General features: G+C 40.4%; 1 long non-coding RNA gene across 1 annotated transcript in view; it reads left to right on the top strand.

The window, feature by feature from the left end:
• The window catches only part of LOC146863111 (uncharacterized), a 172,232-nt gene extending 148,388 nt beyond the window's left edge, over positions 1 to 23,844 (top strand). Inside the window, exon 5 of the long non-coding RNA XR_014978214.1 lies at positions 23,486 to 23,844. This is a non-coding gene — a long non-coding RNA (uncharacterized LOC146863111). The remainder of the gene's footprint in view (positions 1 to 23,485) is intronic.
• The last annotated feature ends 1,711 nt before the right edge of the window (positions 23,845 to 25,555 follow it).

Genomic DNA, 25,555 nt, shown 5'->3' with positions numbered 1-25,555 from the left:
ATCCTGCTTTGGAATTTTGTTTTTGAAAATAAAATAAAAGTTGAAAGTTTGGTGTACGGCTTCTTCATTTTGACGGAGCACTCCATAAAACTTTCAATGCGGGAGTGAAGTTTTCTGCCACAGGACAGTAACTAATTCGTCCGCCAAAATCTAAATCAGTCCCATAGTTATATTAGTGTGATAAAAGAAACCTTACAAGTGAAGAAAACATTATAAAGGACACAGCCATGCCCAGCTTTATGCATAGGGAAAATTGAAATTACCCTGAAAGTAATTACACTCAGAAAACCCAGGTCTGAATATTCACATCTCCCAATATTGAATCATTTATTTAATCTTATTTGCATAATACCGACTTAGGGCTGTATTCATAAATATTTTTGTCGTCATTAATTGACTTTATGATGCATAAACCTGAATTCAAGTTCACATATTACAAATCCAATGGAGTTACCATTAGAGTAATTTGTTTTGGGCTAGAGGTGTGAACCTAGATATTGCCCATACAGAAGAAAGGGTTGCCATTCCATAAGTGGTGACTACTCATAAAGTCACTCACAATTTGCTTTATTGCTCAAAACTTTGGGAGTAAGGGGATTATTTAGACCTCTGATGTGGTTACAGGTACAAACATCTAAAATGTTACCTGGTAGTAGGGAATTTATAAACTCGGACTGTTGCATATCCTTTGCATGATGATCTCTTCATTAGTTGCTGGTGACAGCCAGAGTAAATTTCAAGATTCTATGTTTTTACATAATGCTTTTTTAACAATCTCATAGAGTACCTTGCTTGTAATGTCAATAGCTAGCAACCATCTAGGGTCCTCTGGCCCTCGATAAGAAACTTACTTTGTATTGTGACATTAAATCTCAAAACGAAATGTGGCAGACTAGGCAGAACATGGGGAGCCCAGTTGAGGAATTCCCGTCCCTTTAACTTTCAGGTTGAAACAAACCATCTTACCTTCAGGAAATCTCTCCAAAATATCTTTTTCAATGATTGAGATGTGCAGTAAGATTAAGGTAAGCAGGAGAGTAGTGCCAAGGGATGGTTTAGCCCATAAAGTGTGCTGTACCAGTTTTCTCACTCAATCACTCATTCACTTCCTCGCTCGCTCACTCACTGAGAGTTTGTAACAGGCTTTCTCATTGGAATTCTGACTTACATAACAAGGACCCATATCTTGTTTTCCCCTTAGTCAATAATCTAGAAATACACAACGTCTCTTGACTACTGCTACTTTTTGGTATTAATTTACCTTTGGGATAGTTATTTTCATTTCTGTTGTGGTTCTGGCTGAACACGTGTTTGTTTTTTGCAAGGCATTTTATCTCACTGACACAATTTAATGGAGTGGGGATTAAGTAAGTATATTTGCATACTCTTTTATGTATTGTCTTTAATTTTTGTGAAGTAGTTATATATAACCTTAGATCTTAGTGAGCAACAACAAAAATATGGTGAGGATTAGCTTGGTGTTGTTTTTTGGAGATCCTAATGTCATGTACTATGATAAAGAATCAAGATAAATGGAAGGGTGATGACATGGTACTTGTAAGAAAGGTGATTATTATTTGGGGTAGGTGGTCTCGTACTTCAAGGAATAATAAAACTAACTTGTCAGATTGACCCCCAAAAGTTACTAAATTAACCCAAGCTCAACTCCTTAGTAGCTATGGTACAGCCTGGATCAGTTTAACTCCTATTTAGCAGGGGTAAAGTGCCCATAGTTCTAAGTCCAGCAAAACAGCAAACAGATAGGGCAAAATTGTGGGGAGATGGCCTTTTCCTATGATCCTAAATGGGAAACAACCTTTACATCAAGGTCATTAGACTGCGATGCCTTTACAACGCGGTTGTTACAACGACTGCGTTGTTACAACGCAATGCCATTACTATGCAAGTCATTACATCGACTTGCAGTAGATGGCGTTCTGACATAAAGAATAGTATAATTTACTATTTCAACACCTTCCCTACTGTTGCGTAGGCTGGAGTTGGAATAGTAAATTATACATTCCTAATGTTACGGTGCCTTCTACTGCAAGTCGATGTAATGACTTGCGTAGTAATGGCATCGCGTTGTTAAATACCGCGTAGTAAAAGCATGCGTTGTAACCTGCTCTATTCACTTATGAAAAGACCGCATATTAAAGAGACAGATGCATTTCAGCACTGTATAGTCCTTTTTATCTATCTTTTTCATGGAGTAATACCTTACATATTTTACAATTAGTTTATGCATATTTCAATTACCTTGAATTTTATGTAACTGTAAGGAAACCACTTCCATCAGTGTTTTTGTGAATCACTCTTATGTTTAACGCAACACATTATTCAAGTAGTGCAACTTTGGCAAAATATAACAGTAATTTCAAGATTTGCAAGCAAAAAAAGTTGTAAAAAAATTACCTGGCTGGATGTATGATCCGGGTGTCTGTCATTTGATTTTGTGCTTACTTCCTAGACATTCACAACTGTTTACTGTGTGTTTTTATGTTTTCTCTACAACATATTTTTAATTACCATTTATAGGGCAGGACAGGCAGAGTAGCAGGAATAGCCAGGAGCTGACCAAGCATAATGCAATGAACACCCACAAAATCATTACTTTTTAGGTATTCACAAATATTTTGCAGGTTGTTTATTAACCTAAGATGCATGTAAGACTATTCTACCAAAACAGAAGGTAGTACATTTTTGCCTTGGGTGGAAAATAAATAAGAACAACCTCATTTTTCAACAGGGTGTGGAAAGGGTTTACACCACATAAATATATATTTTCTGCAAAGAAAAAAAAAAAGAAATACTCCAACATATTGCAGTGAAATGTCTATCCTGCAGACGTTCTCAGTGAATATAGACAAAGAAACAAAACTATTCTTTTTCTATGACTTAGGTTGGTCCCAAGGTATCTCTGGGTATCATTGAAGTAAACGTATGACGCAGAGAGTTCCAGCTTTTCATAATCTTTCCTACCGTTTTGGCCACCTCTTAATGACTCAGGGAACACACCACAAAGTCAGAAATCCTTTCACTATAACCTTTCACCTAAGATTTTCATTTTTTCAAACTATTCACAAAAATCCCCAGGGTTACCAATGAACATCTTTGTAAATGGGGTGTTTGCACACACCCTGTCCTTTATGTTCTCCTGCAGAGTGGCCAATGGGATTGGAAGAGTGAAGGAGAATAAATGTCTCCCAATCCACAAGAGTGAGTGTAGTGGACGTGAATGCAATGTAGTCCTCCTTTACTCTGAAAATAAATTTTTAGGCAAGGAAATTCTTTCTCATACATTTTCTTACTTAGCACTGTACCTGCCACTCTTGAACTCCGGCTAGACTTGTGTATGTTCAAAATCATAAGTTGAAATTGAGGCCGGAAAATTCTGAAACCTAATTCTTTCAAGCAAGATTTGGAATGGCATTTTTGCTTTGGCTGTGCATAGAGATTGCTGTGTGAAGCCGTTTTTCAGTGCCAGGTCTTTTTGGAGCAACTAAAGTGCACATGCGAAGCCAAGGGATTTAGTAACATGGCTGTAAAGTAAATAGAACATTTGCCTGAATGTTTGAATACCACTGGGTATCCTTATACAATATTTATTCAGAGTTTTATATGTAAACATAATGCTTATAAAATGAAAATAGTCAGCAATCAATTCACACGCCTATTCAAGCAGCAACTATAAATATCCACATTAGTATAATACAGTATTTAAGGTTAAAGAAAAGGCAAGTTTTGAAAATGGGGGTCTCTAGTTGGCAGTGGTATACACCCTGTCCAAGTAGGTACCCTTCCTTCTAGTCAGGGTAAGGCATTTACACACCCAGGATAACCCCTGCTCACCCCCTTGGTAGCTTGGCACGAGCAGTCAGGCCTAAATCAGAGACAAAGTGTAAAGCATTTGTACATAACACACACAGTAACACAGTGAAAACGCTGCAAATGACCACCACACCAGTTTAGAAAAATAAGTTATCTTTATCTAAACCAAACAAGACCAAAACGACAAAAATCCAACATACACAACTTAAAATATGACTTTTAAAAGGTTTTAGCAAATCTGTTCAAAGAAAACTCTGGATGCGGTGATTTTACATAAAGTACCTTCAGATGCGCCAAAATTCACAAGGCAAAACAGCTGCAGAGGAGGGAAGCGTAGAAAAACACAGCGATGCATCGGTTCCTAAGTCTTTGTGGAGGCGATGTGTCAGTTCTGCTGCACGCAGGAGAAGTGTTGCATCTAATCAGGACAGTAGGGGGAAGCGAGGCGTGGATTCCAAGATGGTTCTTATCTGCAGGTGATGCGTCGTAAAAACATGCTGCACAGGTGCGATGTGTGGAAATCTGGACGCGCTGGAGGTCAATGCGGCAGTGGCAAACAGGCGCTACGTTGATTTCTTCAGCTGCGGTCCAAATGTGCCAATTCTTTCAGCTGCAAGGAGGGCCTGCTTCGGAGTCATTGTGATGGTCTCGGACTTCGGAGATTGGTGCACTGAACTTGGGCTGTGGCAGTTTTTTCGGCTGCTGACAGGCACTGTGTCGATTTCTTCAGCCGCACTCTGGCGGTTTATGGAAATTTCGCCCGCACTGCGGTGCAGCGTTGGAAAAACAGGCACTGGAAGGGCGATGCATGAATTTTTATATTACAACTTCGAAATGTGGCTGGGTTGGAATTTGCGCAATACCATAACTATAAACAAGACATCAGTAATGTACAATAGCTGCTCAAGGGAACAAGAGGGAAACGGCCACCCACGTTTCCAAGTGTTCTCTGTGGACACAGTTCACAGAGAGCAAGTCACAAACATAGATTCCGCTCCTGAGCAAAGGGTTGAATCATTTCATCAAAAGATAAGTCCATAAAAGAGTATTAATCCAAAATCAGTGTTTCAGTGTTCTTCTTTATTTTCAGGTTGTCATCACATTCAGAGACCACAGATATATCACAGATGGTTCGTATAAACATATAGATGTAACCGATGTAGCCAACACGTGTTTCGTCTTGGGTATATCGCCCATTGACTTCCTCAAGGCTATAATAACAATAATAGAGAAATATATACTCAGAAAACATTCTGTGATATTTGTCCAAAAGAGGTTTTTACTAGAAGAGCGAACACCAAAACAGTAAGATTTGTTAAGGTAAAGAGGAAAAGGGGATTTTTAAAAAACAAGTGAGAAGACCACCAGAATAATTCACCAAGTGAAATGCCATCTAACGAAGTGCTGAAGAAGTGAACAAGAGAAGCGGAAAAGGATAGAAAAGACCAACTAGAGTGGAGTAAAGCATATTGTAAGGGTAAAATGACAGAGTAGCTAAAGGGGTGTGCACTCACTTCAGGAGCACAGAGAAGAGTATGTTTGAAAAACGGACACCCACGGCGAAAGGTCCAATAGGTGCACATAAGTTATATTGTGATACCAAAAGAAAACCAGAGTGAACATGGTTGTGTCAAACCACAAGCATATCCCTCACCAAATGGTAACTTGAGAACAGGTCTGCCTATATCCAGGCAAGCCTGCAGATAATCCCATTCAGCATGGGTCTGAGAAAAGAGAAAGTGATCTCAGAGGATGTCGTCATAGCTGAAACTCTCAATTCAAACATCGTGCCACCTATTCATAAGCAGGGTTTATTTAAGGAAAAACATTCGGAATGGTTGGCCCAGAGTACATCATTATGAATGTTTGGAGGGTCAGATGTCAAATAATAGTTGCAGGCCAAGCATAAATATCAAACAATATATCTTAAAACTGTGCCCATATAAAGAATAAGATATGTAGATCAGTAAATGGTCATATACCGAGAGAATTTCTTGTGGTGTGTCTGAGCCTAACAAGTGACGGTAACAGAGGGAACTTCCATGTTCCTTAATGAGAAGTACACACTTCTCCACAATAAATTGAAGTATGTTTGGGGTTTACCTTAGTATCACTTGTATCCAAGGCGGTACAGTAAAATATATGGACGTGTATCTAAAAACAAAATGGCATACATTAATCTCAAGTTATCAAGGGGAGGGAAAAAGAAGCTGTGGTCCATTCGGCTTCCTATGTTTAATGCAAAAAATCAAAAGGGAGTGGACCACTTGTCCTGTGTAGCCAGGGTCTTTTTACTGTTCTTTCCTTCGTAAAAGAACCCTCATAACCATACACAGGTACCAGAGGCGGCATGAACTGGGTTACCGCTTAAGTGTAAAAGTGCAGCATCATCATAGGGTCTTTTTTTGAATGTACGCTGCCCTCCACCCGGAGGAAGACCTTCTGGTTCAACAGTAGTGTCCAGACATGAAAAACAAAAAATGTGAGAGGGTTCGTATTTAGTGAGTTAAAATCTGTTGGTCATTGTTTCCATAGTGACTTTATTCTTGAAAGCTTGATCAGAGAGTTAAAAGAAAGGAGTGCGGGGTGAGACGGGGTTACTGGTCTCCCGTACTTGTCATGATATAGGGGTCAACATGTTTCAGCCTTCTGCAAGGGTCTAAAGGCTTTCATCAGGACCGTTATTTGTAGGAAGGCGCTCTGTCGCTCCTAAAGTGAGAAAACTTGTCACTTGTTCTGAGTAAAGGGGTCAGATCAATAGTATCTGTACCTAGAAAAGGTAGAAAAGGTTACTTTCACCAAAATTTTCTTAATTAAAGGTCATAATTTGCTGCTTCATGCGATCGTCTAGGGCAACTACTTATGTGAGGGGAGGTAAGTGAGGATAGTATGTAAAAGCAGAGCAAGTAGGCGGAAGTCAGGGACAGTTACGTGAGGTAAAGAGATGCTAATCTCGGCGAGATGAAATTAAAAACACTGTAGAACAATGCATAGTTCATAACAAGGAGACACGTTGTGGTTAAAGGATTACCAAGCCCTGTAGATAATATCCAAGGTGTGTTTGTAATCATTCGGTGGACTCAAATTGTCAACATAAATATCATCAATAATAGCGAGTTGCCACTTATTGCGACGTGAGTGAGTTGAACTTTGTCACATCTTATAAACAGACAGTCGTTGGTGTTTCTAAAATACGCTGCGGTAATATGTCAATGCGTATTTACCTCAGACAAGATTAGTAACATTCATACGTGGATGCCCGGAGGCAGGGCGAGAATTCATTTCTGTATTTAAATAAAAGACAAAAGAGGTAAATTAGAAAGACCTTACTTTAGTTTGGAAGTTGTACCAAAACTGCGGCGGCCATCGGAGCTTACCGATTGTCGCACGTTCGGTGTCTGCATCTGCCTCTTCTCGCGGTACACCCAACCAGATTCGTCCGTGTAGGCTTACCGTTAAGAGGTGGAGAAGTAGTGGAGGTTAAAGAAGGACTCCACGTTATACGGTAAAGATTGGCAAAGTATCGTGGTTGGCACGGTACAAACGTGTGTTTGAACCAGTTAAATGAATATGGGTTATTATTGTGTGGGATTGTATTCACTGATCGAGGCGAAACATTGTTGTACGTGATTTAGAATTATATTTTGTTAGTGTATGATGTTGCCGGGTGAAACTATCATGATTGAGATAGAGTATGATGGTAGAGGAACTGCAATACTCTCATGATTCTGAACTTGAATGGTGGAATGAGTATGCGTTATGCGTTATGAGCGTGCCTTGGTGAATAGATTAATCAAATACTACATTCTTGTTTGTTTCAAAATATTCATGTGATGGAATGCTTACGTGGCTAAGGTGTACCATGGGATATTATCGTTGAGGCCTTGTTTGTCCGTGGACAAACGATCAATCCAACGTTGTTCTTTCTCATACAAGATACGTTCGGCATTGTAGTTGACAGTTCTTAAACTTTCTAGGACTACCCATTTGAGGTCACTGGTGGCATGGTTGTTCTCTATGAAGTGTCTGCTCATTTTGGTGGTCGCTCTTTTGCAGTTCACGTTGCTTTTATGTTCTGTGATTCTCAATTTTATTTTTCGACAAGTCATTCCAATATATTTGAGGTCACATGGGCAGGTGATCATGTAAATTACGTGGGTAGTATTGCAGTTAGTATGCTGTCGCAATGTCCACGTAAGGTTAGGAAGAAGTTGGATGGTTTTGGTCACTTTTGTTAGGCTGCAGACTGAGCACGTCCCACATGGATAGTGTCCTGTGATCGGTGCAAGATTCCATGCTGCTGTTATGGTTCCTGTACTTGTTTGCAGAGCTGGTCTAGTATGTACTAGAAGATCTTTACATACTAGACCAGCTCTGCTTTGTTCTTTTGTTTGCAAACCTTGGTTTAGGCCATTGTAAAGTGTCAGAGGTTAGAATTCTCCAATTTTTGTTCACAATCTTTTTCACTGTGTTGGACATAGTATTATAAGTGGTGACACACGTTAGAAGATCATCTGGTTCTGCCCGTGTTGATGTCTGTAAAAGGTTTTCTCTCGGTTGGTACAAGGCTCTTTTCTGACACTTCCTTATGATTTTTACTGGATAGTCTCTTTTGATTAGTTTCTCACCCAATTCTTTGGCTTGAGTTTTATAAGTTTGAAGATTGCTACAGTTCCTCTTGAGTCTAAGGAACTGACTGAATGGTAGATTGTCTCTGAGAGGACGCGGGTGAAAGCTATTGTAAGACAGCAAGCTGTTCTTTGCTGTTGGTTTGTGGTACGTCTTAGTTTGGAGGAGGTTATTCTCTGAATAGATAGTTATATCTAGGAAGTCAAGTTTGTGTCTGTCAAAAGTGCAGGTGAATTTTAAACACTCGTCTCTGGAGTTGATCCATATAAGGAAATCTCCTAAAGACTCAGCAGTATCTTCCCAAATCATTATAACGTCATCTATGTAACGTTTCCAGAATTTTACTTTGGTCAGGTACGGATTGTCAGGGTTGTGAATGTATTTTTGCTCAAAGTCACTGGCATACAGACCCGCCACACTAGGAGCAAAGGTGCTGCCCATCGATGTACCGTGGCGTTGTCTATAGAGGGTGCCCTCGTATTCAAAAAAGTTTTCAGTTAGAGCTAACTTGCAACACTGTAGTATGAAGTGTCTCGGTGTTGAGTTGGTCCAAGGTTCCGAGAAAAGCACGTTTTCAAGTGTGTCTAGGGTCTTCTGTTGGGGGAGACTGGTGTATAAGCTTTCCACATCTAGTCCCACTAGGTACATGGTGTTTTCATTGTATACCTGGTTGTCCAGTTGATTGAGGAGGTCACGTGTGTCCTTCAGGTACGTTGGTGTTCGTTGTACAAGAGGTTTGAGGAAATGATCGGCAAATTGTGAAAGAGGTTCCAATATTGACCCAATTCCTGAGACAATTGGTCGTCCTGGTGGTGGGGATCTATTCTTGTGTGTTTTTGGTAGGGAATAGAAATATGAATACCCAGAACACCATATTTCTATTCCCTACCAAAAACACACAAGAATAGATCCCCACCACCAGGACGACCAATTGTCTCAGGAATTGGGTCAATATTGGAACCTCTTTCACAATTTGCCGATCATTTCCTCAAACCTCTTGTACAACGAACACCAACATACCTGAAGGACACACGTGACCTCCTCAATCAACTGGACAACCAGGTATACAATGAAAACACCATGTACCTAGTGGGACTAGATGTGGAAAGCTTATACACCAGTCTCCCCCAACAGAAGACCCTAGACACACTTGAAAACGTGCTTTTCTCGGAACCTTGGACCAACTCAACACCGAGACACTTCATACTACAGTGTTGCAAGTTAGCTCTAACTGAAAACTTTTTTGAATACGAGGGCACCCTCTATAGACAACGCCATGGTACATCGATGGGCAGCACCTTTGCTCCTAGTGTGGCGGGTCTGTATGTCAGTGACTTCATAGCTAGCCAAGCACCCAAATCTATTTTCATATTATCAAACGTTATTCGCCTTTTTAACTGACTTATATATATTCGTGTGTTCTTTGATGTGCAGGTCTTTTCCTTTTAGGAACACCACTACCCTCCCTAGTTTGTTTTCAGTTTGGTGGTGACCAGCACTCAATTCTTCTGTAGGCGTGATCCGAGTGTAAGTTCATTTGGATATTACTTTACGTTTTCCTTATCATGGCAGGTTTTGATGATGAAAGGGACAAATTATTTAATGACATTTTTTGCGTACAAGGCATTCAGTACACTAAAAAACCTACAACTGAGGCAAAACCTCAAGGTTTAAAGCAATTGTTTGTCAAACTAGAGAGACTTCGTAAGTCAGAACTCTCTAGGTGGTGGGACCTCACCACTCTCAAGAAATACATTGAATTAAAACAGGTACCAAGAGGCCTGAGAGTTATCATATTTCCAACATTTGAGGATCTTGATCCAGATCTCCTCCTAGAGTGGGAGAATCTGATATCCTCATCTTCATTTGGCATGATGGATTTACTAATCCGACATGCAGAAAGGAAGAGAGGGAAACTATTAGAGGAGATAGAACAGATTGAGGAGGAAATCAAGAAACTGAATCTAGCTGAGGCAACAGAAAAAAATTTCAAAATTTTGAAAGATGTACTTAACGCACATCAAACATATATTCGAGACAAAAAAATACGCAAACTAAAGAGGGATGAAAACGACTACAAAAACGGTCGCATCTTTACATTTGCGAAGAAATTTGACGAGGAAAGACCAAGAGCTGGTATAAAAGATTTGGATACCAAGAACTCCGATGCTCATACAACAGCAACTGACTCCGATCTCTCTAGCACTGCTAGTGATATCAGTGATGTAAGAAGTGAGACAGCACCCACATCACTGGGTAATGTCAATACTGCTCCAGGTACATCTTCTTTTTTATCGGAACTCGAGAGATACAGAAAGGGGACCAGATTGGGGTTCAACAACTCAAAACAAACAGGAAGAAGAGAACCAGGCGAGGGGGGCACAAAACCAGACTTAGAAAACAGCAAAAGAAGTACAAGATCGGCGTCGCGCACACAGAGGAATTGAGTGATGACACTAGACTCTCTATGATTACCAGCGATCCAGTTGTTAACAGTCCTATTACTAACATTGTAGATGATGTGTCAATTGTTAATTTGTCCAAATTAATATTGGATAATGCTGAAACAATGGTGTTAAAAAAGGGTTTAAGCTTTTGTCCCAATTCGAGACCTGATTTCACTCAAATCCACATTGATTTATTCAAATTTATTCGCAAATTGAAATTAAAAAAATTCTTTGACAATCAGAACAAATTGTGTCCTTTACCTATATATACAGCTTCCAAGAGTGGACAAACCATTGAAGACATCAACAATATACAAATGCTTTTGTCCCTGGATGAAAGTGTTGACTTAACGCCCAGCATTGGTACGATACTAGATGATCTAAATATACCCACAAATTTACAAACTGATAGTGGATTGAAAATGAAATCAACATTCACCCCCATGCTGGCTGCAGATAATTTAATAGATTGCTTTTACAAAGCAGTCACATCTGACCTGTATAAACTCGAGGATAAGTTAATACGCACTCCTAACAGACATAGAGACAACTTGACAACCCAAGAAAGGAAGGCTCTTTTTCATCTAGCCGAAAATACTACAATAACCATCAAGGAGGCCGACAAGGGAGGTAACATTGTCCTTATGGACAATACTGACTACTTTGGTGAAATTGAGAGACAGCTTTCGGACACTAGGGCATACACTAAGATCACTTACAATCCCTTGCCAGCAGTCAATGAATTAGTTGAAAGTACATTAACTTATTGGCGATCTGAAGGACTGTTATCAGACATGGAAGCCAAATATTTATTCATCCCCTCACCCAGAATAGCATATCTGTATATTCTGCCCAAGATCCACAAAAACCTCACATCACCACCTGGGAGACCCATTATCTCGGGTATTGGGGGACCCACGGAACATATCTCAGAATTTATTGATATTTACCTCCAACCAATAGTACGCCAATTACCATCCTTTATTGAGGACACTAAAGACCTACTTAACAAATTGGAAAATTTCACCTGGCAGGATGACCTTACTTTTGTCACACTAGATGTTAATGCGCTCTATACCAGCATTCCACTGGACAAGGGTATGGAAGCCCTTACATATTTTCTGTCCAAGAGGGATGCTACTCTATATGAACACACTAAAATGTTGATTGAACTGACTAGGTTAACCCTGGATAATAACTACTTTAAACATCGTGAAACTTGGTACAGACAACACCTGGGGGTAGCTATGGGAGCCAAATTTTCGCCTTCCTTCGCCAATATTTATATGGGTCTATTTGAACATCAACACATTTGGAGAGCTTGTCCATCCTATCTTACCAACTCCATTGTTTATTGGGGTCGCTTTATTGACGACATTCTTATGATTTGGAGAGGAAGTGACACTGACTTACATGATCTCTTTGCCCACATGAATACAAATGAGTACAATCTTAGTTTTACCCATAGTCACAATAGAGAACACATTGACTTCTTAGATGTCACACTGTATGTAGATAATGGCAAACTGGAATCGAGGTTATTTCGTAAAAAGACGGCGTGCAATTCCGTGCTACATGCCACCAGTGCTCATCCAACTACACAAATTAGGGCAATACCTTATGGTGAGATGACACGTATAAGGAGAAACTGTAGCACGGACCAGATATTTCAACAAGAAATCACAAATCTTAAGCAACGTTTCTTTACCAGAGGTTGTGATAAGGATACACTGGATAAAGCTCACACCAGGATTAACAACAAAAAACGCTCAGATCTACTAAAGCACAAATCAAGCTATGTCAATACATCTTGTAGAAAAGTGAATATCATCACACGTTTTCACACACATAGCAATGAAGTATTCCGTACTCTACAGAAACACTGGCATTTACTTCGATTAGATCATGACTTGGATCTTTACCTTGGCAACAAACCTGGGGTTACATACACAAGGGGTAACACTCTAAGGAACATTTTAAATTCTACCAACAAACAGCCTATAAAAAATGATCTAGCTTTGACCTGGCTACCAGCCAAACCGAAAGGTTTTTACAAATGTTCCATGTGTAACATATGCCAGTTTGCTCACAATAAAATCACGAGTTTCAGGTACAACACTGGTCTGACACACAACATAACACAGTTTATGAATTGCAACACTAAATATGTTGTATATTGTATTGTGTGCAAATGTAATCTTATCTACGTGGGAAGCACTATTAGAGCTCTTAAAGAACGAATACAAGAACACATTCGAGCCATACGAAATAATAGTACGAATTCTCCTTTAGCCGTTCACTATAATACTGAACATAAGTCTACGGAACTTCTGGGCTTAAAATTTCATGGTATTGCTACATTACGAGATAACCCTAGGGGTGGAGACAAGATCTCAGCTCTTAGAAAATTAGAAGCCATGTGGCTGATTAAACTGAGATCAGTGGATCATGGGTTAAACATAGATAGAGAACTGCATGTATTCCTACGAGATTAACTACATGTTTCTTATGTCTTCTCTGAATTATCTTTGTTATTTACCATAATGTCAGCTTAGGCGCAATAGAAGTCCAATATTGTTATTATCTTGATTCTGTAAAGTTCCTTATACATACAGGTTGTGACTTGTTACTCTGATTTCCATTTGTTGTAACTATTTAGTATTGACCAAGCTTTGTCACAACAATGTAGTATTATCATTGCCTCTATTCACCATATCTATTATTATCTTTTGGGGCTCTTGCTATACTCTAACATTTCCTTTTCCACTGTGTGTTCCATCCTTTCGTAGCCTCTGTAGATATAATTTTTCTCCTTCTCAACCCTGCCTATTTCCAACATGGGCTTATTAAACATTGTTCACAGCATTAGTTTGTGTAAAACATTACTGCTTGAATGCACTACAGTCTCTGCCCACTGTTACATTTACCATTACAAGATGGCGCCGGTCTACTTACCCTATGGCCCCGCCTTTATATTTATCATAATTAAGTCACTTCGTGGGTGTGTGTAGTTTTAATACTCTTTACCATTACACCACTATGTTAGATCCCGTTTTCGGGGTCACCAACATTATTTTAACATTACTACAGTTCATTACATTAGCCACTACAAAATGGCGGTGGCTTTTTACATTCTAGTCCACTCTCGCTCTCTAATTTTTTGAGCCGAGTGGCTCTGAACGCTGATCATGGGACTGGTTTCATTATATGAATCCACTGAACACGGCGTTTTCTTGGTCTGACACTGCCTCCGGTGAAGCGTTATCAAGCGCACTTATTCGGAGAACTTACATTGGTTCATCTACGGTGAGTTGACGTTTGGTCCATTCTGGTGCTAACGTTAAGTTTACCAATTTTACTGGGACCTCCCGATTTTCTTACTTATGGCTCACTTCATTTTTAGATGTTTTCGTATTACTTGGACATCAACCAGTGACTCTTTACATTCTCGCATAGAGACTTTTTGAATACCGTATAAGCACGACTTGGGGGTATTCCTTCCGCATTTTACTCATGGTGAGTCACTGTCGAGTACTTAATGGTACTAACAGCATTGTTAATAGTTATATTGGGAATTCCCGTCCTTTTGTTTACTTATCACTCGTTCTGTTTTTAGATGTTACTGTATTTTAAGGACATTATCCTTTCACCTTCTACTCACGCATTAAAGATATATTGGGATTAGTTACGCGACCCCCAACAATACTTAGGTGAGTTTATGCTTTGGACTAGTCTTTTGATGGTTTTATTAATACCAGGACTATTACTCTATAACGTTAGACAGACATGCTCATTTAATTATTTGCATGTCACCACCAGCCTTCTTTTGATTTATACAATTTCTCTTGCTATCCGGTTTCATTGCGATATTTTTACACGTGATGCCTTCTCCTATCAGTCAGACCAAGACTTATTCGATATTCTGATTTAAAAAAATCAATAACATTTTTTTGTGTTTTTCTAGATATTCTTGGCGCTCTCGTTTTACGTAACTCGAGCGTTGTAATTTATACCCCTCACGATTACATTTGGACTTCATTGCATACTATATTCCTACATAGGTATGTGACTTATACATATATCTCTCCAGGAGCCGTTATTTTATTAATTCGACTCCTTTTCTTTTTTTCCTGGCTTATCACTACACTTTTGACACTTTTCAGTTTCACCTGCTTGTCAGCTTACTTACTCCATATCTAGTCTTTCCACACACTTCCTCTCTATATTCTTTTCCAACAATCTCTGATTTCTTTCTATCATCTTTATAGGGACCTCTCTTTTAATATGACACGGTACTCCTGTATTCTCGCGATATGCTACTTTACACTCTGATATTTTTACAAATCGGGACGTTGGCCTCTATTCACAGTTTCTTGGTAATTTTTATATCACACCTGATCGGTGTCTTTCCATGCTTATACCTCTTGGGTATTGTTTTTCAGATTACAATCTAAATTATATTTGTTTTATTCTAATGTCTAATTCATTTAGTTTCTTATATATACCTTATCTGTTTGTTTACAGCCTTGAGAAAGTCTTTGGTACTAACATTGTACTGACGAAACACGTGTTGGCTGTTTTCGCTTTTGGAGTTTTGATTCTAATACTACTATCAAATAAAAGCAAGTTTTGCATCATAAAGAACTTGGACCTTTCATCCTAATTTTTCTCAACAGAGGATTTCTACAGATGAACTTTTTGAGATATATATGTATATCTGTTTCAACTTCTGAGTAACGCATGAGTATATTATTGGTTATTCAGTTTGACTTCATTTACACTATTCATGGTTGTGCTGTAATAGCTATATTTATTCATATTATATAGGTTGATTTCTTATCCACCTTACTGGCACTTTTTGGGTAGTGAGTGCCCATAGCTAGCCAAGCACCCAAATCTATTTTCATATTATCAAACGTTATACGCCTTTTTAACTGACTTATATATATTCGTGTGTTCTTTGATGTGCAGGTCTTTTCCTTTTAGGAACACCACTACCCTCCCTAGTTTACTTATAAAACTATGTCCAACACAGTGAAAAAGATTGTGAACAAAAATTGGAGAATTCTAACCTCTGACACTTTACAATGGCCTAAACCAAGGTTTGCAAACAAAAGAACAAAGAACATAAAAGATCTTCTAGTACATACTAGACCAGCTCTGCAAACAAGTACAGGAACCATAACAGCAGCATGGAATCTTGCACCGATCACAGGACACTATCCATGTGGGACGTGCTCAGTCTGCAGCCTAACAAAAGTGACCAAAACCATCCAACTTCTTCCTAACCTTACGTGGACATTGCGACAGCATACTAACTGCAATACTACCCACGTAATTTACATGATCACCTGCCAATGTGACCTCAAATATATTGGAATGACTTGTCGAAAAATAAAATTGAGAATCACAGAACATAAAAGCAACGTGAACTGCAAAAGAGCGACCACCAAAATGAGCAGACACTTCATAGAGAACAACCATGCCACCAGTGACCTCAAATGGGTAGTCCTAGAAAGTTTAAGAACTGTCAACTACAATGCCGAACGTATCTTGTATGAGAAAGAACAACGTTGGATTGATCGTTTGTCCACGGACAAACAAGGCCTCAACGATAATATCCCATGGTACACCTTAGCCACGTAAGCATTCCATCACATGAATATTTTGAAACAAACAAGAATGTAGTATTTGATTAATCTATTCACCAAGGCACGCACATAACGCATAACGCATACTCATTCCACCATTCAAGTTCAGAATCATGAGAGTATCGCAGTTCCTCTACCATCATACTCTATCTCAATCATGATAGTTTCAGCCGGCAACATCATACACTAACAAAATATAATTCTAAATCACGTACAACAATGTTTCGCCTCGATCAGTGAATACAATCCCACACAATAATAACCCATATTCATTTAACTGGTTCGAACACACGTTTGTACCGTGCCAACCACGATACTTTGCCAATCTTTACCGTATAACGTGGAGTCCTTCTTTAACCTCCACTACTTCTCCACCTCTTAACGGTAAGCCTACACGGACGAATCTGGTTGGGTGTACCGCGAGAAGAGGCAGATGCAGACACCGAACGTGCGAGAATCGGTAAGCTCCGATGGCCGCCGCAGTTTTGGTACAACTTCCAAACTAAAGTAAGGTCTTTCTAATTTACCTCTTTTGTCTTTTATTTAAATACAGAAATGAATTCTCGCCCTGCCTCCGGGCATCCACGTATGAATGTTACTAATCTTGTCTGAGGTAAATACGCATTGACATATTACCGCAGCGTATTTTAGAAACACCAACGACTGTCTGTTTATAAGATGTGACAAAGTTCAACTCACTCACGTCGCAATAAGTGGCAACTCGCTATTATTGATGATATTTATGTTGACAATTTGAGTCCACCGAATGATTACAACACACCTTGGATATTATCTACAGGGCTTGGTAATCCTTTAACCACAACGTGTCTCCTTGTTATGAACTAAGCATTGTTCTACAGTGTTTTTAATTTCATCTCGCCGAGATTAGCATCTCTTTACCTCACGTAACTGTCCCTGACTTCCGCCTACTTGCTCTGCTTTTACATACTATCCTCACTTACCTCCCCTCACATAAGTAGTTGCCCTAGACGATGGCATGAAGCAGCAAATTATGACCTTTAATTAAGAAAATTTTGGTGAAAGTAACCTTTTCTACCTTTTCTAGGTACAGATACTATTGATCTGACCCCTTTACTCAGAACAAGTGACAAGTTTTCTCACTTTAGGAGCGACAGAGCGCCTTCCTACAAATAACGGTCGTGATGAAAGCCTTTAGACCCTTGCAGAAGGCTGAAACATGTTGACCCCTATATCATGACAAGTACGGGAGACCAGTAACCCCGTCTCACCCCGCACTCCTTTCTTTTAACTCTCTGATCAAGCTTTCAAGAATAAAGTCACTATGGAAACAATGACCAAGAGATTTTAACTCACTAAATACGAACCCTCTCACATTTTTTGTTTTTCATGTCTGGACACTACTGTTGAACCAGAAGGTCTTCCTCCGGGTGGAGGGCAGCGTACATTCAAAAAAAGACCCTATGATGATGCTGCACTTTTACACTTAAGCGGTAACCCAGTTCATGCCGCCTCTGGTACCTGTGTATGGTTATGAGGGTTCTTTTACGAAGGAAAGAACAGTAATAAGACCCTGGCTACACAGGACAAGTGGTCCACTCCCTTTTGATTTTTTGCATACATTAATCTCAGCCACCTTCCAAAGATATACTACAATCACATGCTGTCATTGTTATTAGTTAAGTGAAAGCGTGTCAGACGCCCGGTATCTTTAGTAACTATAGCACCAGTATTATCTTGCAATGTTCAGCAGCCACGTTAAATCTAACGTTGCAGAAAAACTATTACATGTTACAAACAAACAAGTATTATATGAGAACACAGGACAAATTATTACAAGCGTTGCCTAAATCAGAGAGAAAATGGTTGAAACCGGAACCTCGGAGTTCCAAAACGAACTCAAAAACCATATCTAATAATACCAGCCCCTAATCTATGACAACCAGTCAGAGGAATGGCGTATCATACCACAAGGCAAGTCAGAAATCCCAGCAGTCGAGCTCAAAGATGCTGCAGGTTAAGTCCTTGTGTCCCTGAGACTTCTTAACAGGAGGCAATCTCTACATCAAGCCCTTGGAGAAACTTCACTAACAGGATACACAGCAAAGTCTAGTCCTTTGTCCTCTGCAAAGCACAAGCAGCAGCTACAGGCCAACCCAGCAAAGCAACACACTGCAAAGGGGCAGTACTCCTCCTCACTACTCTTCAGCTCTTCCCCTTCGCAGAGGTTCATCTTAAGCCAGAAGTGTTCTAAAAGTCTGGGGTTTTAGGTCCAATTATTATACCCCTTTTGGCCTTTGAAGTTGGCAAACTTGAAAACAGTCTTTGTTGCTTGCAAGTTCCCGCCTTGCCCAGCCTTGGCTCCAGACACACTCCAGGGGGGTGGCAACAGCATTGTGAGAGGACAGGCACAGCCCTATTCAGAAGTCATTGACAACTCCTCTCACTACTTTCTCTCAGGAAGATCCATCAGTCTGGGGATGGGCCATCAGGATATGCAGGACACACCTCAGCTCCCTTTGTGTGAATGTCTAGAGGGAATGCACAAACAGCCCCTGTCAGTCTAAACCAGACGTTGATTTCACAAGCAGCCAGAGGCACAAGATGGTTAAACAAGAAAAAGCCCACTTTCTAAAAGTGGCACTTTCAAACACACAATTTAAAATTCAACTTCACTAAAAGATGTTTTATTAAATTCTGAACTCAGGGAGCCCAAACTCCAAATCTCTATCTCTTCCCAATTACAAGTTACACTTGTAAGATGTTACAAGGCATAGGGTACGCACAGTTCACTTTACTAGGGACTTACCAGTAAAACAAATATGCAAGTCATGGATATCCAATCATAATCACAATTTACACAGAGAGCATATGCACCTTAGCACTGATTAGCAGTGGTAAAGTACCCAGACATCCTAAATCCAACAAAAAGAGGGTCAGAGAAATAGGAGGCAAAACGTTGTGGGATAAATCTGCAAAAAGGGCCAGGTCCAACAGTAAATGATCCATTCTTTATAAAAAGATATATATTTTAAATATAAAAAACATCATTAAGTAGTTTGGTCTTTAAACCGTTGTTGTTAACATTTAGGATATACCTATCTGATAACTCAACAGTAATAACAAAGTAATGATTTTGCCACTCAGTGATATAATTACGAAAACTTCATAAGGCAGAAATGGAAGCTGAGAGAAAACCCTTTTACAGCAATCCTTTATGCCACTGTATCCTTTCCGACACACCTTCCCCAAGACATAAAAACATGAGCCACCTCATTCATTATAGTATGCAATTTTAGACATTTAACAGCTGAAAAGACAACAGTGTTTGGTACAGTAAGTAGGTTTCAGAAAGCTGTGTGCTGCTCCCTCAGGGCTCCTTTAAGGCTCAATGGGAAAGGCCAGCCTCCAATGTGCTCTGAAAAGGGGATTAAGGGACTCTCTCTAATAAATTTGTGAAAACTAAATTATGAAACTGGTGCATTTTACAACACATTTTTCATTATATACTGCCTTTTTTCACTAACCTCTTTCCCACTCACTTGCTCGTTATTCTACTCTCCTTCTTTTCCCCAAATCCTCGCCTTATTTCTCTAGCCATAAAATCTGTATGTATTCCTCCGCACCGCTTCTCTTCTGTTTCCCCTTCTAACTACCACACTTTGCTTTTCCCCATCATTATTTCTTCCGTCTTCCTCCTTCCCTCGCCTTCCTCTCACCTCATCATCCTGTCAGTGTGTCCCTCATTTTCTCTCTTGGTTTACTAACCTGTGTATCCTCTCTCCTTCTTTTCTGTCATCCTTGCTCCGTCTACCTCACTTCTCCCTTTTCCTGGATTCCATCCCATGCAAAAGTATCCATCTAAAAGCAACAATTCTTATATGTTTGAACAGATTCAATATCTGTGAAAAATGGTCACACCCATTTTTTAATCAAATAAGAGGTCTAGAACAACTCCTTCAATCAATCAAACTGGATTTGTATAACGCGGCTTGTCACCCCTGAGGGTATTCAAGCGCTTGAGGAGCTGCTGTAGGGGGCTCAGTTGTACAGCCAGATCTTGAGTCCTTTTCTGAATTCCAGCAGAGAGGATGAGGTCTGTAGGTGAAGTGGGAGGTTGTTCCAGGACTTAGCCATGAGGTAGGAGATGAAGCGACCTCCACTGTTTCTGTGGAGGATGAAGGGGTTAAGGGCGAGGCAGAAGGAGGCAGAGTGCAGGTGTTTGGAGGGAAGGTGCAAGTTCAGTCAGTGGTTGATGTACTCTGGTCCATGATTGCGGAGGGCTTTGAAGGTTTGGATCAGCATCTTGAACTGGCATCTCTTCTGAATGGGGAGCCAGTGGAGCTTTTTCAGATGGGTGGTGATATTGGCCCATTTGGGGAGATCAAGAATGAGTCTGGCCACTGAGTTCTGTATTGTTTGCAGTCTCTTGAGGAGGTGTGAGGCAATTCCTTCGTTAAGTGCGTTACCGTAGTTCAGTTGGCTGGTTACCAGGGCTTGTGTAATGGTGCGTCTGGTGTCAATGGGGAATTGAAAATTTTGCGGAGAATGCAAAGGGTGAGGTAGCAGGTGGATGATACTGCATTCATCTGTCTTTTCATGATTAGCTTACTGTCCAGGGTGATGCAGAGGTTGCGTCATGGTCAGTTGAAGTGGGTGAGGGTACTTGCTCGGGAAGCCACCAGGCCTCGTTCCAAGTGAAGGCATTGTTACTGAAGATCAGCACTTCTGTCTTGTCTGTTTTGAATTGTAGGCAGTTGTCTTTCATTTAGTCTTTCATGATCGTCATGTACCTGTGGAAATTGGTCAGCGTGGCGGAGGGGTCTTCTGATAGAAAGAGGATGAGCTGGGTATCGTCGGCATAAGATATGATGCCCAGTCTGTGCGATCTGATGACATTGGCCAAGGGAGTCATGTAGGTGTTGAACAGGGTAGAGCTGAGGGATGAACCTTGAGGGATGCCGTAGACGGTATACTTGGGTTCTGTGGTGAAGGAAGGAAGGCAGATTCTCTGAGTTCTTCCAGTGTGGAAGGAGGCAGTCTACTTGAGGGCGTCTTATTGGATTCTGATGTATTGAAGCCTTTTGATCAGGGTGTGATGTGATACTGTGTTGAAGGCTGCCAAGTGGTCTAGGAAGATCAGTGCTGCTGTTTTTCCTTGGTCAAGGAGGGATATGATGTTATATGCGGCTGCAATCAGGATGCTTTCGGTGCTGTGGTTGGTGGAATCCAGATTGGGAGGTGTCCAGTAGATTGCTGTTCTCCAGGTGTCCTGTGAGTAGGCAGTTTATGGCCTTCTTGAGGACTTTGGCGGGAAAGGGCAGCAGAGAGATGGGGTGGAAGCTCTTGGGTTCATTGAGGTCAGTGCATCGTTAAATTATAGCACCTGCCTTTGTACAGGCAATGTTGAATTCAAAAGAAATACAAATATATTTTTGCTCGTGAACTCTATCACTTTTTTATGGAGTATTTTTATTGCACACTTAATTCATTAATTTGTGCATAGTGTGTTGTTTTGTTTTTATCATTATTGTGGTCTTCAAGCACTGTTAGCACTCCCACCCCATTCTGGATATTTTTTTTATATTCTTTCCCTACCTTCAGTTGCACTAGCCATTTTGTTTGCACCTCCTCCCCCATACAGTCACCGTAGTCTGCTCCATTGCCCGCTCCTCAGAGATCAGAGGCAGGCCCTGTGGCCAAATGTATGGAGCTCCATTGCAGAGATGATGTCACACACATATTAGGTGACTAACAACCCAGGGCTTCATTGGGTCTTGCACTGTCACTCAGTCACACTGTGAGTATGACATCAGCTCTGCAATTCTACAATGAAAAGGGGAAGCTTTAGCTGAGGCAAGTCGGAAATTGGAAATAGGATGATAATAGCCCCAGCAGAAAAAAACAAGCATTGGCAAGGCTGATAGTCCTAGCTTCAAAATAATGTTGAATGGTAATGTGAAGCATTACAAGTAAATAGCATGGGAATGGATATGTATTTGTGAGAAAGCAAAATACTGTAACCTAATATTGGTGTGGGTTAAAGGTTTGTAGACAGTTGCACTATCACACCAGACTTAAACAGCCACATGTCCCATCTGCTGCACTGATTCCAGAGAAAAACACCAAACATTATCTAGCCATCTAAGACACTGTAATAGCATTACAATGTTATGTGTGTACCCCTGAAATTTCAAGCTGAGGCAGCTGGATAAATAAAATGGTCACACCTGTGTGTAGGACAAGCAGTTTTGTTGTGGAACACAACATCTGCCCAATCAAAACATGTACTCCTCGCTCCCAACATGCGGGCAGAGCCAGAGCCCCTCTCTAGTGTTGCTCACATAATTATTTGGTGACAGCAGCACTGTCAAGCCAGTCCATGAAAATGGCCTTCAAGTGCACCAGCCCACCTCATGTATGTCCTGTCCGGAGGTGGAACCAAATACAGCCCTGGCAACAAACCTCTAAGCAGCCCTGCTTCCTTTGTCTTCTCTTACAACCTCTCTCTTTTGTCCATTCATTCATTCATTCTCTCCCTCTCCTTCTCTCCTCCCTCTCTCTTCCTCTCTCTGATCGCTTTCTCTCAACCATCCCTTCCGCTCTCCCTCCTTTTCTCTCTCTCTTGAAGCCTCCCTGTGCAGTTAGTCCCAGGGAGCTGTGGAGAGTGATAGAGGCACCAGGAGTGGCTCCAGGCCTCTGAGGAAATGCCTAGCGGAACAAAAGGCCTGTCCAGCCCTCTTGATCTGCTGTGGGTTTCTTCGTCCACCCATCACTGAATGCCGATCTTGTCTCACTGCCCATTGGTTTTACCTGTGTTCTGTATGAGTTGTAGGCAGTTGTTCACCTTTTAGTGGCACTCAAGTGATTTTTCATGTCTACCACAGCAGTGTGAAGGTTTTCAGGTTACTGTAGAGCTCACCATTCATTTATTTTTGTCTTTGATAGGCACTACCCCGAAAGAAACTAGCTCTGGAAAAAAGCAGAATTAAAACTGAGAATCTGAAGATCATCAATCTGCGTGAGGACGAACAGACAACAGCAGATCTAGCTCCTCTCTGCATAAGCGACAGTGATGGACAAAAGATTTTCCGAAGCAAGTGGAGGGGCTCAGCAAAATTCCAAAAATGGGGTCCCAATGCTTGCGTCTTTTTGCCAGTTCCAGAAGACATTTTTATTGAGGATATGACTGCTGAAAGTCCTTGCTATAAAAGTAATTCACAGCTGAAGTCCAGTGAGTACTGGGACCACGTTGCTGCCAAATTACCTCTCTACCAAGGGCCAATTTGCTGTAGCATTTCAGAAAATACCAGCCTCATATTTGTAACAATTTGATGAAAAAAGTATTTTTTTAAATTATTTAGTACTTGCTTGATTTTCTTGGTAAATTGTAACATTGTGTATTGGTAATAATATCTCATGAAAGCTCAGTAGCATCATTGCCAGAATGCAGCCAAACAAGGTCAACCATGTAAAACATGCACAAGACATGAGGTACTTCAGCGTCCAGATTTAGATAAGAAAAGCAGTACTGAGGTGGTCACCAGAAGAAGGTCTTGCCTTTTCTCCTCTGCCTCTTACAGTAAGAGCGTCTGAAGTAGGGGCAGTATGAACATCAAACTACCATGATTAACCTGTACCTGTCAGTCAGTCACACAGCTTTAGTCGATCTTTTATAAACAGACCATAAAAGCACATAAATACATATAAAATTTCCGGACCAAAAAATATACATATATACAAGGTTAAAATGAGTATTAAACAAATTTGCTGTGATCCAAGTAAGACCATTAAAATCATTCAGAAAAACAGTTAATGATTAAAATCGCACTATACTAGTAGGATGTAAGCCCGCCTTTTTCCTTTTCCTAAAACAGGCCTATAAAAATGAAGCGACACAGAAACATACATATGGGTCCAATAAGGCCTTTAGAAAGTACATTGCAACCCGGCATTGCCTAAAATTATGGTGCCTCAGGATTGGAAGTATAAATGTCATCCTTTCCTCTGAATAATTTTTACAGTATAGTACGGTATGGCTGGCTGCACGGCATGGTTATTACAAGGGCAGGGAGCCAGATCTGCTAATCTGTATTTATTTTGTGGCGATCCCAGGAGTAACGGAATCATATTCAGTCTGAAGCACAGTAAAATAAATCTATGCTGCTCATTATTTATACGAGATAAATAATGAAAACCTCCTGGTATTGGTGGAGCTAGATCGTATGCAATGGAGTGATGGATACTTTTTTTCCCCTTCGTGCATAATTTAATCTTTGAGTATGTATATCCGTTATCCATTTCTTCGTGACCTCTTTACAACAATCAAGATCCTGAAAAAGTTTTCCCAGCCCTAGAGCTTTCAATTCAGTCTCTACGTATTTTAGACACACAATCCTTTTGTAGTGATCTAGGTTACAACAATCCCTTATGATAGTTTGAGTCAGGTCCACCGTAGTTCTTCGCCATATTGAAAGCCACAGGTGAACTGGGTTCAACCTTATGGCGTCACTCACATAGGGAAGCCCCAATTCTAAATGTAAAATATAATTTGGGGCTGATTGGGGTAAAGACACACGATTTTTTAAAAAGGAGTCTTCCATTTGCTGTAACAAAGCAGCATTAACCATCCCCCAGACACCTGCCCCATATGTTACGGCCGACTTTGTCTTAGCTAAATAAATATTTTTGATTGCATCCAGTGGGCTTCCTCCCAGCTTTTTTGCAAATCTTTTAAAAGCATTAAGGCTCCTTTGCATACCCTGGCCTCTTGTTTTCACTAATTTAGACCACGAGTGATCCTTATCAAAGAGCACTCCAAGATATGAAACCACCTCGATTTTTTTACCTGCCAGCTGAAAGTGGGGATTCGCTATTCGCTCCGGCCACAATTATAAATGATTTGGATTCATTAACTTCTAGATCAAGGGAGGCCATAAAGATTGACTAAGCTTTAATTAATTTTTGTAAGGCAACCCCGATCTAGCGTCATCGGCGTACGCCAGAATCGGGAGGAGG

Source organism: Triturus cristatus, chromosome 2_2 (genome assembly GCF_964204655.1).
Source record: "Triturus cristatus chromosome 2_2, aTriCri1.1, whole genome shotgun sequence".
NCBI classification, from domain to species: domain Eukaryota; kingdom Metazoa; phylum Chordata; class Amphibia; order Caudata; family Salamandridae; genus Triturus; species Triturus cristatus.
Note: the sequence above shows the minus strand (reverse complement) of the source record. Positions and strands in the feature narration are given on the sequence as shown.